We start from the raw sequence: 14253 nt of genomic DNA on the forward strand, positions 1-14253 counted from the left end.
AAGAAAATGGAATTCTATTTAATAAAAGGCCATGGATAATTTTGCACAAATGGAAAAATATTAGGAATATATTTTTAAGTGAAAATTCAATCTGAAAAGGTGACACTAGTTTACTTTAAGTATGGGATTTACAGGAAACAAACACAACTGTACATTTAGCTCATGTGAAATGAGAGGGAGATCCATAGGAAGAGCAAAGGAGATATTTTAGGACAATGAAATATTCTTCATTATCTCATTAATAGATATTATACATATCAGGACCTCTTTGTATTATATATACTATATAGTATATATATTAATAAACAACTAATAGTATATAAATAGTAAACACCAATATAACCATTGACTTAATAACAATGTGTTACTGTGACTTATCATTTCAAGATATACACTAGTAAAAGAAAATTGGGTAAACTAAGTATTTGAGAATTTTCCAATCGTTTCATTTTTTTATACAACTAAAACTTTTCAACAAAGTTTATTAATTAAAAAATAAAACTAGACATAGGGTTGGGCTGGAGACAGTACAGTTTGAGCTAGGATTAAGACATGAGACCTATCAATGACTGATATTCCTGAGCTATAATGTGAAAAGGGTTAGTAAATTGCAATTTGGGAATTTTGCTCACAGTATTTTGGAGGCATTCAAATTATGTAGATTTTCCAGACTTCTTGGAGATCTCAGATATAGTTTATAGAAAAATGCATAGACATAAGGAATGTAAGTATAAGAGCACATGTACTGGAATCTATGTACTGTCAAATGTTAAGAATAAGATGTTTAAAAGTCAGAGCAATAGTACAGTGGGTAGGATATTTACCTTGTATGCTGACTAAGCCCTACGAGGAGTTATTCCCAGGTGCAGAGCCAGGAGTAAGCACTGGGCATTACTTGGTGTGGCCCCAAAATAGTAAAAGTAAAGTACTGTAGCACTGTAGTACTGTTGCCCTGTTGTAAGAAATAAAAGAATATTTCATTTATTTTATAGTACTGAGGATCAAACCTAGGATCTCATACATGCAAGACAAGTGCTCTACCACTGGGCTCCACCCCCCCCGAGAAAGAAGTGTTTCAAAACCAGCACACTTGAATTTATTTCTACATTGTTTTTGCTTTTAGTGTTTATTCCTTGAATGACTTTTAATAAATAAAAAGTATTGGTATAAAAACTTTTGGTGAATCTTTCAAAGGCTAGTAATAGTATACAAATATCTATTTGTAAATATGCCTATAAATTCATCTATAAAGAAAAATTTTATCTATATATCACTATTAGTTTACCCCCACTTAGAGTTTGTTACTCGAAGATAGTTTGTATATAATGAACAATTTATTTCACAGCTAGTAGAACAACAAACACATATCAATTAATATATACCCCTTACTCTTGCAAAAAAATAATATAGACTCTTCAAAATTTCTTCCTGGGTTTGTCAGTGTGCACTTTAATGAGCTGGCACCAAAAAAAAATGAACTTATATTAGAAAAATACATACTATATGCATAAATTATTACCCTAGGGGATAAAAAGATATTTTAGCTGATTAAAATGTATTAAAGAAATATGTCAAATTAAAGGTTTGTATAGTTTCTAATTTAAGTTAACAATATTACTATAATGTCCATTTTAAAACTGATTTATGTTGCATGCTTTGAAATACTGAATATGATAAACTGTTATGAAAGATTTTCTCTTTTTAAGCTATATACATTTTGATAAATACAAATTTCTGTGATTTAAAATTGGTTTTAATTCAAAGGAAGCTGGGAAAATACTACGTATTAGTATAAAAAACAAGTCATGTGTTGATTTGTGTAATTATTTAGAGGTAAACCTTTATCATTTATATGAATCCTGTTTTGTCTAATGCACTTGGCATATTTAAAGACATAAAAACACCAGTAATATTACATCTTTACTTAAAATTATCCTCCTCAAAGTATTAAACATAGTTGGGGAGAATAGCATATATCAATGATCATTTTAGTTAATTATATGCACACTAGAGTAATGTAACTTCACTTTTAAAAGTATTATTTTTCAGGCTTTTATTAATTCATATTAACCTTTCAGTAAAGTCAAATTAAAGCCACTTTATAAAATAAATGTAAACCATGCTACAAAAGTATACACTTTGCTTTCTATCAACAATTTTATTACTTTAGTGAAAAAAATCTGTTAAGGCTTACTGGCGTGTTGTTGGCCAATTTATCGATATATATCATGCTAATTGCTTTCAGAAACTATCTGCAAAACCCTAAATTTCATGAGTGAATATTACTAGTTAATAATAAATATTTCATAGATTTTCTCAAGGTATGTGATTTCTTTTCACTAACACACAGGGAATATCTAAATTTATCATTTAGTTGAGAAATTTAATCTCTCTAGAGTTGATGCAGTGTATCTCCTTATTTATCCTCTTTAAAGTATAGGGAAACATACAGTTAGTTGAAGGGGATTGACAACCAAAGGTTAAATTTATCAAATTACTATAAATAAATTATGAGTACACTGCATAAGTGATAGGAAAACAATTATTAATACCTTTTCCTGAAACAGCATAAGATGCTCTCCTAAGAGGCATTCACTTCAAGCATTCCCAATGCTAGCCACAATTTTGATCCAGATACATATTCTTAAATGCTCTAAAATGTTACTTTTGATTTTTTCTCAATCTGTACTCCATTCTAGCAAAATTTTATATAATATCCCCAGTATCACCTTCAGCTATGAATTAACTTTAAATCTCTTAATAAATCTAAAACTGGGGTCTGGAAGAATAATGCAGTTGCTTGGAGTGGCAGCCTTGAAGGCATGAGAAACGAATATATACCCCAATGTCCATATTTGCCTGAAAAAGTTATCACATATGCACTCACATGGGACTCTGCATCAGGCGGTTCTCACTTGGGGCGCCCCAGAGGAGGGTGGGTGAGAACTCTTCCCGTACCAAGGGACCCAGCCCTGGCAGCCAACCTCCACTACCCAACCACCGCCATACTCCAAGCCACTTTCTGGACTGCACAGACACATTATAAAACACTTCCTACCCATTCTCCATAATTACCACACCATATTTGATGGAGTTCAATCAGTAGACAACAAATGGTAGAGTAATATATGTATATATGTATATTAATATATGATATTAATAGTATATTATACACACACACACACATACCTCTCAGAGAGTCTGGCAAGCTACCGAGAGTATCCTGCCTGCACAGGCAGAGACTGGCAGGCTACCCGTGGCATATATGATATGCCAAAAACAGTAATAATAGGTCTCATTCCCCTGACCCCGGAAGAGCCTCCAATTGTTTGGAAAGATGAGTAAGGAGAGGCTGCTAAAATCTCAGGGCTGTGAGGAATAGAGACATTACTGGTGGCAAATTGATGAACAATGGGATGACAGTGATACAGTGATGCAGTCACATCTAGAGAAAAATGAATACCACTTTTAAGTAATAATGTGATGTATAATATCTGATTGAATAGTCTCCATAGAATAATCTTAGTATATCTTTAGGTATAAATCTAAAAGTGTCATAGCCAATCTCAAAATCATTCATAATGTTAATTTAGAAAGAAAATGCAAAGCATTTTGCTTAAATTCAAGGTTCTGAGTAAAATGGCCAGATATTTCCCAGTTCTGATACTCATTACAATTGTGTATGCATCTCTCACAGTTTCCCATAATATAACCCTTAAGATATTCCATAAAAGCAAAAATTCTGTGATCCTTTCAGTTCTTCGGTACTCAAAACATCTTAATTATTTTAGATATAATTTAATAAAAAAATTTAATAGGGTAGAACTCAGCATTTTTTATGCTATTCATTTATCTGAACTATTTTGATGTTATCACCAAGAAACAAATTTTGAAAAACTGCATATATTTTCCTAATTACCCACATTTATGTCATAATATATAAAAATATTAGTATGATTAAAATTATTTTCTGATGATTAGACAAGCTTACTTTTCTTAATTAAGGCTGGGAAATCATATTCAAATTCTTGACACAATTAGGTGACAAGTATGTAGCCAATCATTATAAAATGACTTTGCCATTTTTACATTTTAGTTCTTAAGACATAGAATTAGGAAGGCATCTTCAAAGGTATCCAATGACAAATTTTGCTCACAGGATAGCAAAGCCACTACAACTCCTGTATTTTACAGACCTACTCAGAGTCATGAGAAATGCTAGTTTAGGGACCAAGATAATGCAATATTAAAATATTTGTAAAGAAAATAAAAAGATTATTCTCTGACTATGCACATAAATCTAAGGAATTCCAAACTATATTGAGAAAATTTACCAGTACAAAAGAAAACAAATGAATTAAACTGAATCTGAGATCCTATGATTCTATTGGTAAATCACCTTAAAATGGAAATTATACATTATTTAAAATTCTTTCTGCAGAAAATTAGAATTTGCATCTTTAATCTAGCTTAAATGGTTTTGTTATTATATTTTAAATAAAGTATTAGCTTTTATAAATTAGGTAGAGAAAGAACAGTTTAGAAAATATTTGATACAGAAATTAAACAATTTTTTCAAGCTGGAGAGAGATTACAAAACTTAATTTAACTCAAACTAGTCATAAGGAAAATGAGAGGCATCTCCATGTCATTAGATTTCTTGTCTGGTCCTTTTTTTTTTAATGTTTCTTGGATTTTTATTTTTAAAGAATTTTATAACAGTAAAAGACAGTTAAATAGACAGTTTTTGTTGGTAATATATAAAAATGACTACAGTACTATGCTTATATTTTATAATTTTGTTTTATATTTCCAAGATAACTAAAAGGATAAAAGAGATTATATTTTCTATTTTGCAGAAATGCCACAAAATTTGCAGAGACATTATTTTGAAATAATAAAGTTGGCACTTCTAGCACAACAAAATATTAGCCTCTATAGCTCCAAAGTGTTAACAGCAAGCAGTTGTCTTCAGTTGTAAATCTGAAGTTATGAATTATTGAACAAAGCATGAAGAGTCAGACTAAAGGTATGAGGGGTCCCCAAAAATATTGAAGGCTAATTATGTGTCCGTTTTTCAAATTAGTCAAGTCCAAGTGAAAGCTTGCAAAGATGTGAACTGTGTCTGCTTTGTTTGTTTACATAGGCAGTCTTACCTAAATAGTATCTATTCTTTTAAGGCAAAATGCATAATGCTCAGAGACTAGAGAAGGGAAGTGGGGGAGCAGACAGTAAATGTTCCTAAAAGTTCATTTAACCTGTCAAATCTACTTTAATCTGCATGTCCAGTGGTATCAAATAAAATATAGCAAGATAAGTATACATTAACAGAATTCTGAACTCCATACTCAGTAACTCTTTTCAGAAACGACGTAATTGCCTTTTATAATTTTTTTCTTTTAGTAAATAATACATAAATTACAATCTGAGCTACAAAGAGAACAATCTCAATGCTGATTTGAAATTCAGCAAACACACCATATTATGCTTTCAGGTGGCAAAAGCTCCAGGGTTCCCTGGCTTCTTTTGTGTTCCTGGGCTTGTAGAGTGCTAGGAGCTGACAGATGCTTATCAAACATTCATGTAAACACAGCTATCAAAGCTGTGCTCTCCAGCTCTGCCTTCACACAAGAGGGTCAGCATGGAACATCATTAACACTGGGCCAAAGATAGAAATGTCAGGCCATGAGGTTTGTAATGCAGGAGAATGCCTGCACTGCCATTCTAAAATACAACATCCAAATTGTTAACTTTGCTGACATGAAAGGTGAATACAGAGACAAATGTTTAAAGCATCACTGCATGTTTATTTAACATGAATTCTGGTAGGCATTTCCATCAGTGCTTTCTCGGTTTAAAATAATGTTAAAGCTTTTGTATTTTCTTTTTAATTGGAAATATTCAGAAATGGGATTTATCTGATAACTACATAATAATGCTTTCAAGACCAAAATATTGTAGTGACCTAACTACCAACGTAGCAATAAACTAGAAAGCAAAAAGCTGCATTCTCTAGATCTAAGATTACTTACCGGATCCTGAAGTATTCCCCTTCCTCCACTTCTCGAGACTTGTGGACTTACGAGTCTTCTTTAGGTGCAGGAATTACACTGCTTTTATAAGGAACAACTTTGTACAGAAAACAAAAAGGGTAGAAAGTCATCTTGAAAGCATACTCGTCTTTTTACCACCAAGACCTAGAAGGAGGGTTCGTGCTATTCTGAGCTCAGACCCAACTTAATTTTCTCCTGAGAAAATGTGTTACTTAGCCCAATTACCGGCTTCACATATTTAATGACTTACCTCACTTAGTAGAATAATAAACTCCTGTTCACCTGACTGAGCTATCCCCTGATAGTCTGATCAGATAGTTTCCCTATTGCCTATAATTGAGCAATTGTCTTCAATGTGTGGTCCCCAAGGCAGCAGTATTAGTTATCACCTGGTTACTTGCTAGAAACACATAACTTTGCACATCAAAGAAAAAAGAATAAGGAAATTGATTTATTCAGACTACAGCAATGGGGCAAGGGCAAGCACTGGAAATGAGAGATTAGTATATCTCAGCATTTGCCTGAGACTTTTGTAGTGAGAGGGGAACAAACTGCAGAAGGAATGATTTATATTTGGGACTGTTCTGCAATCATGAGATGTCTTTTGACTGAAGGAGAGTGTATCTCTGTATAGCTAGTTGGGGAGAGAGGACAAACAATTCTAATTTTAGTCCATCATCACGGGATAGATTAAAGAATTGTGCTTGACTGCCATATGTCAACACAACTCATCTGCAACTCTGTTTTGAGAAAGTGCAGACAGTGTCTCTGTTTTGTTTTGTATACTCTTCCCCCGCTGAGGTCTTACTCCAAGCTCTGTGCTCAGAAGTCACTCCTGGCAAGTACTGGGGACTATCTTTTGTGCCAGGGATCAAACCCAGGTCAGGTGCATTCAAGGCAATCACCCTGTTGGCTATACACTTCCTCCAGCCCCAGTCTTCTAACGTCATACAGAAAAGAACAAAAAGCACCATCGTAGAATGCAAAATGGTAAGGCAAAATTTAGGATCTAAGGATTGGGGGTACTATATACACATTGCTCTTGTTGGGAGCACAGGGCTTACCTAATGTGCACTGTTTGAAGACTCCAACCTAGAGATACTGACTCAAAATCTCTGAAATAGTTCCTCAGTACCTGAAATTTAACAGGTCATCCAGCTTATTCACATGCAGTTTGATGTTTTAGAATGTAGGCTTCAAGTTTTTCACTGGCCCTCTTGTTGCCTTGTTAACATGCTGTGGGTGATGTTTACCCCACCTGCTTCTTTATCTTCTACTAGCAGTCCTGCCTTAATTACAGATAGGGTTTCTATCTCGTATGATTCATTGTGTGAGTACTGAGACATTATTATTATTGTTTCAGTACTCACACAGTATCATATTATTATTATTTTTATAATTGGTCAAACTCAGTACATCAAGATCCTCCTATACCACCTCCACTTCGCTGATCACATCGTTCTCATAACAACACCAAACATTATCCAAGTGGAACAAATGCTGGCTGACTTCTAGTACGAGTGTGGAAAGGTCGGACTGCAGCTGAATCTCACCAAAACAATGTTCATGAAAAACAAACTAGTCTCTGATGTTCCATTTGCTCTCAATGGAACGAACATCTCTGAATGCAGCAGCTATGTGTACCTGGGTCAAGAACTCAACATGAGGAACGACTTGGCGCCAGAACTGTGGAGGAGGAAGAGAGCAGTGTGGAATGTCTTCAAGAGCGTCAAAGAATTGGTTAAGAGGACATAGAACCTCCGACTCCGGGCACATCTTTTCGACTCCACCATTCTTCCTGCAATAACATACATCTCAGAGGCCTGGGCCCTACGCAAAAAGGATGAGAACACTATTCGGGTATCCCAAAGAAGAATCAAAAGAGCTATGAGTGGAGTATCACGTTTCACTCAAGTGAGAGAAGGGATCCGGAGTTCTGACCTCCATCGGCAATCAAGAATCAGGAACGCTGTCTCCTTTGCCAAGACATCAAAAATCAGATGGGTTGGACACATAATATGATTTAGAGATGACCACTGGACTAGAGCTATTACTGACTGGATTCCACAGGGCTTCAAAAGACCATGTGGCTGCCCACCTACAAGATAGTCAAACTTCGTCAAAACCCTGAAGGAACGGTTTGAGGCTTTTCGTGTTCCTGGAGGGAACAGATGCCATTGGACTACACTAGCACGCAACAGGGACGAATGGAGACATTACTGGCGCCTGCTTAAGCAAATTGAAGATCAACAGGATGACAAGTGATACAAGTGATTATTGGTCAAAACATTTTTTGAGAAAACTAGTTCCTGTTTGTGCTTTTTTCCCCCTTAGTTATAACTGTTATCAGACAAATGTAATCTAAATTTATCTATGTCCAAGTCAGATTCATTATAAACATCTTCTGCTTAATGATTCAGTAACTTGAGATTTAGCTTCTGATTTCAGTTACTACTGAATAAAGTATTTGAAACTAAACTTTCCTTTTGTGTTCCAAAAATGGCAAGGACACATCACCTTTATAGATAAGGAAAATGATTCAAAGATGTGAAGCCATATAAATGTATTTTATATGCATAACATATATATACATAGGTATTTTTAATTTGTGAACATTTTTTAAAATGTGTATCTCAGTGCATTCTGGCACGGAGCGGAGCGGCGGTGGGCGCAGCTCATGGGTCAGGCGCGGAGCGTGGGCTCAGCCTGGTCTCCCCCGACACCCCTCCCCCTCCGGCGCGAGCCCCCCCCCCCCCAGCCGGCCAGGCCCACCCAGCCGAACTCTCCCATGCGGCGCGAGCCCGGGGCGGCTCCGGGCGGTCCCCTGCAGATCCCCCCGCCCCCCCACCATGGGCAGCCAGAGCTCCAAGGCTCCCCGGGGCGACGTGGCCGCCGAGGAGGCAGCAGGCGCCTTGCCCGCGAAGGCCAAGGGACAGGAGAATGGCCACGTGAAAAGCAATGGAGACTTATCCCCCAAAGGTGAAGGGGAGTCGCCCCCCTGTGAACGGAACGGAGGACACAGCCGGGGCCACTGGTGATGCCATCAAGCCCGCACCTGCTAGCCAGGGCGCCGAGGCCAAGGGCGACGCCGCCCCAAGGAGACCCCTAAGAAGAAGAAGAAATTCTCTTTCAAGAAGCCTTTCAAATTGAGCGGCCTGTCCTTCAAGAGAAATCGGAAGGAGGGTGGGGGTGAGTCCTCGGCCTCCTCGCCCACCGAGGAGGAGCAGGAGCAGGGGGAGATCGGTGCCTGCAGCGAGGAAGGTTCTGCCCAAGAAGGGGGGAAAGCTGCTGCCACCCCTGAGTGCCAGGACCCCCAGGCCAAGGGGGCAGGCGGAGACACCGAGGAGAAGGCAGGGCCCCAGGCCGCTGAGCCGTCCCCCCCCCTCGGGGCCAGAGAGTGGCCCCACACCAGCCAGCGAGCAGAATGAGTAGCTGGGTGGGGGCAGGCGGGTGATCTCTGAGCTGCAAAAAAACTGTGCTGTCCTTGTGAGGTCACTGCCTGGACCTGGCTGCCTTCCTGTGCCCAGAAAGGAAGGGGCTGTTGCCCCCTCCCAGCCACGTTCCCCCTCCTCTCCCTCCTATGGATTCTCCGATGGGAGAGATCATTCATCTGGCCTTCCTCCTAAGGCCAGTTGAAGGTGGTCCCTTGCAGTTTCCCAAGTTACGTTAGTGACGTGAAATGCTCCTGGCCCCTCCCCCTCCCGCCCCACTGTGCCGTCCCTGAAGGCAATTGCTGGTTTTCTCCTCCGGTTCTTTTCCAAGTAGGTTTTTGTTTACTCCCCAAATCCCTGAGCCAGATGTGGGGTGCCTACACTCCCAAATCCTGAGTGTCCAAGCTTTCCCCCTGTTGCGTTTTTAGTCTCTTGTGCTGTTCCTCGTGGCACCTGGGCTGGTGCACACTGCCCCTGTCTGGGTTTTTATAAATGTCTTTACGTACTTAAGTTCAAACCTCCTGCTTGTGAGTCAGCTCTCTTTTGGTAAGCAAGTATTAGGCTTTGGGGTGGAGGGAGGTCTGTAATGTGAAACAACTTCTTCTCTCCCCGCCCCCTCCCCGGCCCCCCACTCCCATTGTTGTAAATAACTTTTAATGGCCAAACTCCAGATTTGTACTTTTTTTTCCCTAACTGCTAAAACCATTTCTCTTCCACCTGGTTTTACTGTAACATTTGGAAAAGGAATAAATGTTGTCCCTTTAAAAAAAAAATGTGTATCTCAGTTTTGGTGATATGTTTTAGTTGTTAGGGAAAGAAAAAAGGAAAAGGAAGGACAGGGAGATGACTCCAGTACAGTCATATCTGGTGATATATGTGAAAAATTGAACTTAATCCCCATCACAAAAAGATAAATAAATAAATAAATAAATGATATATTAAAAATATTTAGAGTTCTGGCTGGAACTACAGTCCAGCGGGTAGGGCATTTGCCTTGCACGTGGATGACCCGTGTTCGATTCATCTGCCCCTCCAGCAAGCTACGAAGAGTATCTCGCCCACAGGGCAGAACCTGGCAAGCTACCTGTGGCATATTCGATATGCCAAAAACAGTAACAATGAGTCTCACAATGGAGACATTACTGTTGCCCACTCAAGCAAATCGATAAGCAATGGTGTGACAGTGACAGTGACTTAGAGTTCATATCCTTAGTCCCTTCATATTTCCTTTTCTCTCTGCCTGTTTACATTTTTGTTTTAAAAGGGGCTGTGTGGTAGCTCCAATTATGAAATAACCTATATCTATTTCCTTTGATTCTCTTAAAAATGCAATTTTTAGGGGCTACAGTGATAGCACAGCGGGTAGGGTGTTTGCCTTGCACGCGGTAGACCCAGGTTCGATTCCCAGCATCCCATATGGTCCCCCGAGCACCACCAGGAGTAATTCCTGAGTGCGTAAGCCAGGAGTAACCCATGCACATCGCCAGATGTGACCAAAAAAACTCTCTCTCTATATATATGTATATATATAATTTTTAACTCTGATATTAGTTTATGGCCAAAATACAAGTTTTGTACCTTAACTAAGCAGAGATATCTTACTTATTTATAATGAAAAAGTCAGCGTTGGACTACCCACTAGGGTAAGAAGCAAGAAGGAAGCCCTTTCTAAAATCTGTGTTAGTATGGAATATTATATTCTGTTGTGTAATTAATCCCATTGCTCATTGATTTGTTTGAGTGGGCACTAGTAACGTCTCCATCGTGAGACTTTTTGTTACTGTTTTTGGCATATCAAATACACCATGGGTAGCTTGCCAGGCTCTGCCGTGAGGGTGAGATACTCTCGGTAGCTTGCTGGGCTCTCCGAGAGGAGTGGAGGAATCAAACCTGGGCTGGCCACGTGCAAGGCAAACGCCCTACTGCTGTGCTATCGCTCCAGTCCATGTCTCACGATGGAGACGTTACTGGTGCCTGCTCAAGCAAACCAATGAGCAATGGGATGACATGACATTGTAATTCATAAAGTTAATGGAGAGTCTTGTTTTGTGGACCATATCTACTACTAAAACTGATATAGGGAAGTAGTGCATAGTATTTGGGTTTTATAATGTTTAAATTATATTTGTTTTCTTTTTATTTGAAAAATAGTTATATAAACAATTGATACAATTGTAAATCCTCTCATACTACAAATAGATCATATTACGAAGTCTAATTTCTTACTGTCTTCAACTTAGGGCAGTTCAAACCTGATTATGTGGTCTCTAACAATAAAAGGTGAAGTAAGACTAAATGTAAAAATAGAGAGAAACTAACCAATTATTGCTTTTAAAGTTTTAGTTGGAGTATTAGAAAGACATCCTAATGATTTTAGTGGCTGATTGGGCTATTAATTCCTCAGTGTGATGTCATTTTATTGAAAGTGGGAATGTTCTGTTGTGTGAGTGGGCTCACTTCAAGTCTTGGAGCCAAATATTCTCAATTCACTTAGTTTTTTGTTTTCATGTTATTTATTTTTGTTTTTGAGTCACACCCAGCAGCATTCAGGGTTTACTTCTGGCTCTGTGCTCAGTGATTGCTTTTACATAACTTTAGTTGACTGCATGCGAGGCAAAGACCCTACATGCTGTACTATAGCTCCTTTGCTCAGTTGTTCGTTTTGGCATTTTTGCACTGAATCATATACAATAACTACATAACGCTGTTTCTTGGTTTATCAAATTTTCTACTGAGTTCCTCTATGTTTGAGATAGAATTCTTACTTTCCCTCCTTTCAGTCTTATACTGGATTTATATAACTATCGGTTATTACATTAACCAATTATGTAAAATAGCACATAGTGTATTTTCTGCATTTCAAAACTAAATCAATATCTATCATTAAACTTTTAAAATTCTGATAAAAACATTTTCTTTATTATCATTTCTATGGGCTGGAGCGATAGCACAGTAGGTAGGGCGTTTGCCTTGCACACGGCCAACCCGGGTTTGATTCCTCCACCTCTCTCAGAGAGCCTGGCAAGCTACCAAGAGTATTCAGCCCAAACGGCAGAGCCTAGCAAGCTACCCGTGGTATATTTGATACACCAAAAACAGTAACAACAAGCCTCATGATGGAGATGTTACTGGTGTCTGCTTGAGCAAATTGATGAGCAACGGGATAATAGTGATACAGTGATACAGTGATTATTTCTATGCTGTTGTTTATTGCACTTTTTCATACTTCTTACTCATCTTCCTGTTCTAACAGGTCTAGCAATAATATATCAATATATTTTCCAAACACTGCATCACCTTTCCCTATTGAAAAATACTTTTCCATTGCTCTTGATACTTGATACTTTTTTCAAACCAACAAATTCTTCTGAAGTCTAATTTAACAGGGACATCTCATTTTTCTCTTTATTAATCACTGTGGTTAGACTGTACTTTTCCAGTACCTACTGTCTATATTGATCTTATTCACTGTGTAGCACATATCCTTCACCCATTTCCTAAGATAGAGAAGATAAAAATAAATATTGCTTTAAAATTTCAAGTTTACAGATTGTTTTTAAAATTGGAATATTCTGGGTTTGGGAGAAAGGCCAACTTATATGGATTAGTGTGAATTGCATGTAGGAGGTTTACATTGCTGTAGTGTGAATTCCACATAGGAAGTTTACACGTTTTACAAGGTTGGCATTTCATAGTCCCCCAAAGCACCACCAGGAAAATAACCCCCAAGCAGTTCAATAGGAATAAACCCTAAGTACCATCAGCTATGGCCCCCAAATAAAAGACCAAACAAACAGGAAATAACTGATGATTCAATTGATGACAGGATAATACAACAAAATGCACGTGAATAGAGAAAAACTGTTACTTTAAGATGCAAATGAGAAAGGTGGCAATGTGCAGTCATATCTGAGGATGTAATACCATCACACTGGAATTGTAGGGGAGAGTTTTGTAGGAAAAGAAGAATGGATAACAATCTTACTGATACTCAATGCACTCAATCTTATATTTCCCAATTATATAGAAAGTTGGAAGCATAAAACCTTGATGAATCATCTGATCCTCGTCCTAGGGCAAGTAGGGCAGTGAGTGACCCCTGAGTGTGAGATTTCAATATGGGAAAGACCTGTGGTGTGGGATTGATATTTTAAAAAGAGGAACTGACAAGTGTCCAGCTAGAAAAAAATCCAAATACAAAAGTACATTAATAATAGTCTCTGTATTAATATAAGTAATAATAATATAAGTAATTAATAATAGTCTCTTTACAGGACTCAGTACAATAGCTAAGATTTGGATTCAAACTAGTTGTCCAACACAGATAGTAGATCATAAAGATGTGGTATATATAATACTCTAGTGCTATAAGGAATGATGAAATCATGCAATTTGCTGCAACATGTATGAAATTCAAAGACATAATGTCAAGTGAAGTAAGTCAGGTGAAGAAGGTTAAGCACAGTACCATATACTTATACATGGTATTTAGAATAACCATATGAGGGAATGCAATGTTTTAAAGTGGGGGGTACCCAGATAGACCTTAACCTCAAAGTATATAGAAGAGAAAGAAAGGAAGAGTGGAGGGGCAGGAGAGAAGAGACAGATGAGAAGCAATGAGGGCCAGGACAGGGAATTCAGGTACAAAAGTGGTGTTAAGGAATGACAGAGTCAAATATACAAAACCACAGAGTCAGTATCATTGAAATCAAAAGATCCAAACCTTAACATCAGAACTTAGGAAGGTACCTGTCAAGAGGGGAGGC

The 14253-nt window shown here is 37.9% G+C and overlaps 1 pseudogene; it reads left to right on the top strand.

Moving 5' to 3' along the window:
* Positions 1–8902: 8902 nt before the first annotated feature.
* Positions 8903–9485, top strand: LOC101555518 (MARCKS-related protein-like; annotated as a pseudogene).
* Positions 9486–14253: the final 4768 nt, after the last annotated feature.

The sequence above is a fragment of the Sorex araneus genome, chromosome 3, assembly GCF_027595985.1.
Source record: "Sorex araneus isolate mSorAra2 chromosome 3, mSorAra2.pri, whole genome shotgun sequence".
NCBI lineage: Eukaryota > Metazoa > Chordata > Mammalia > Eulipotyphla > Soricidae > Sorex > Sorex araneus.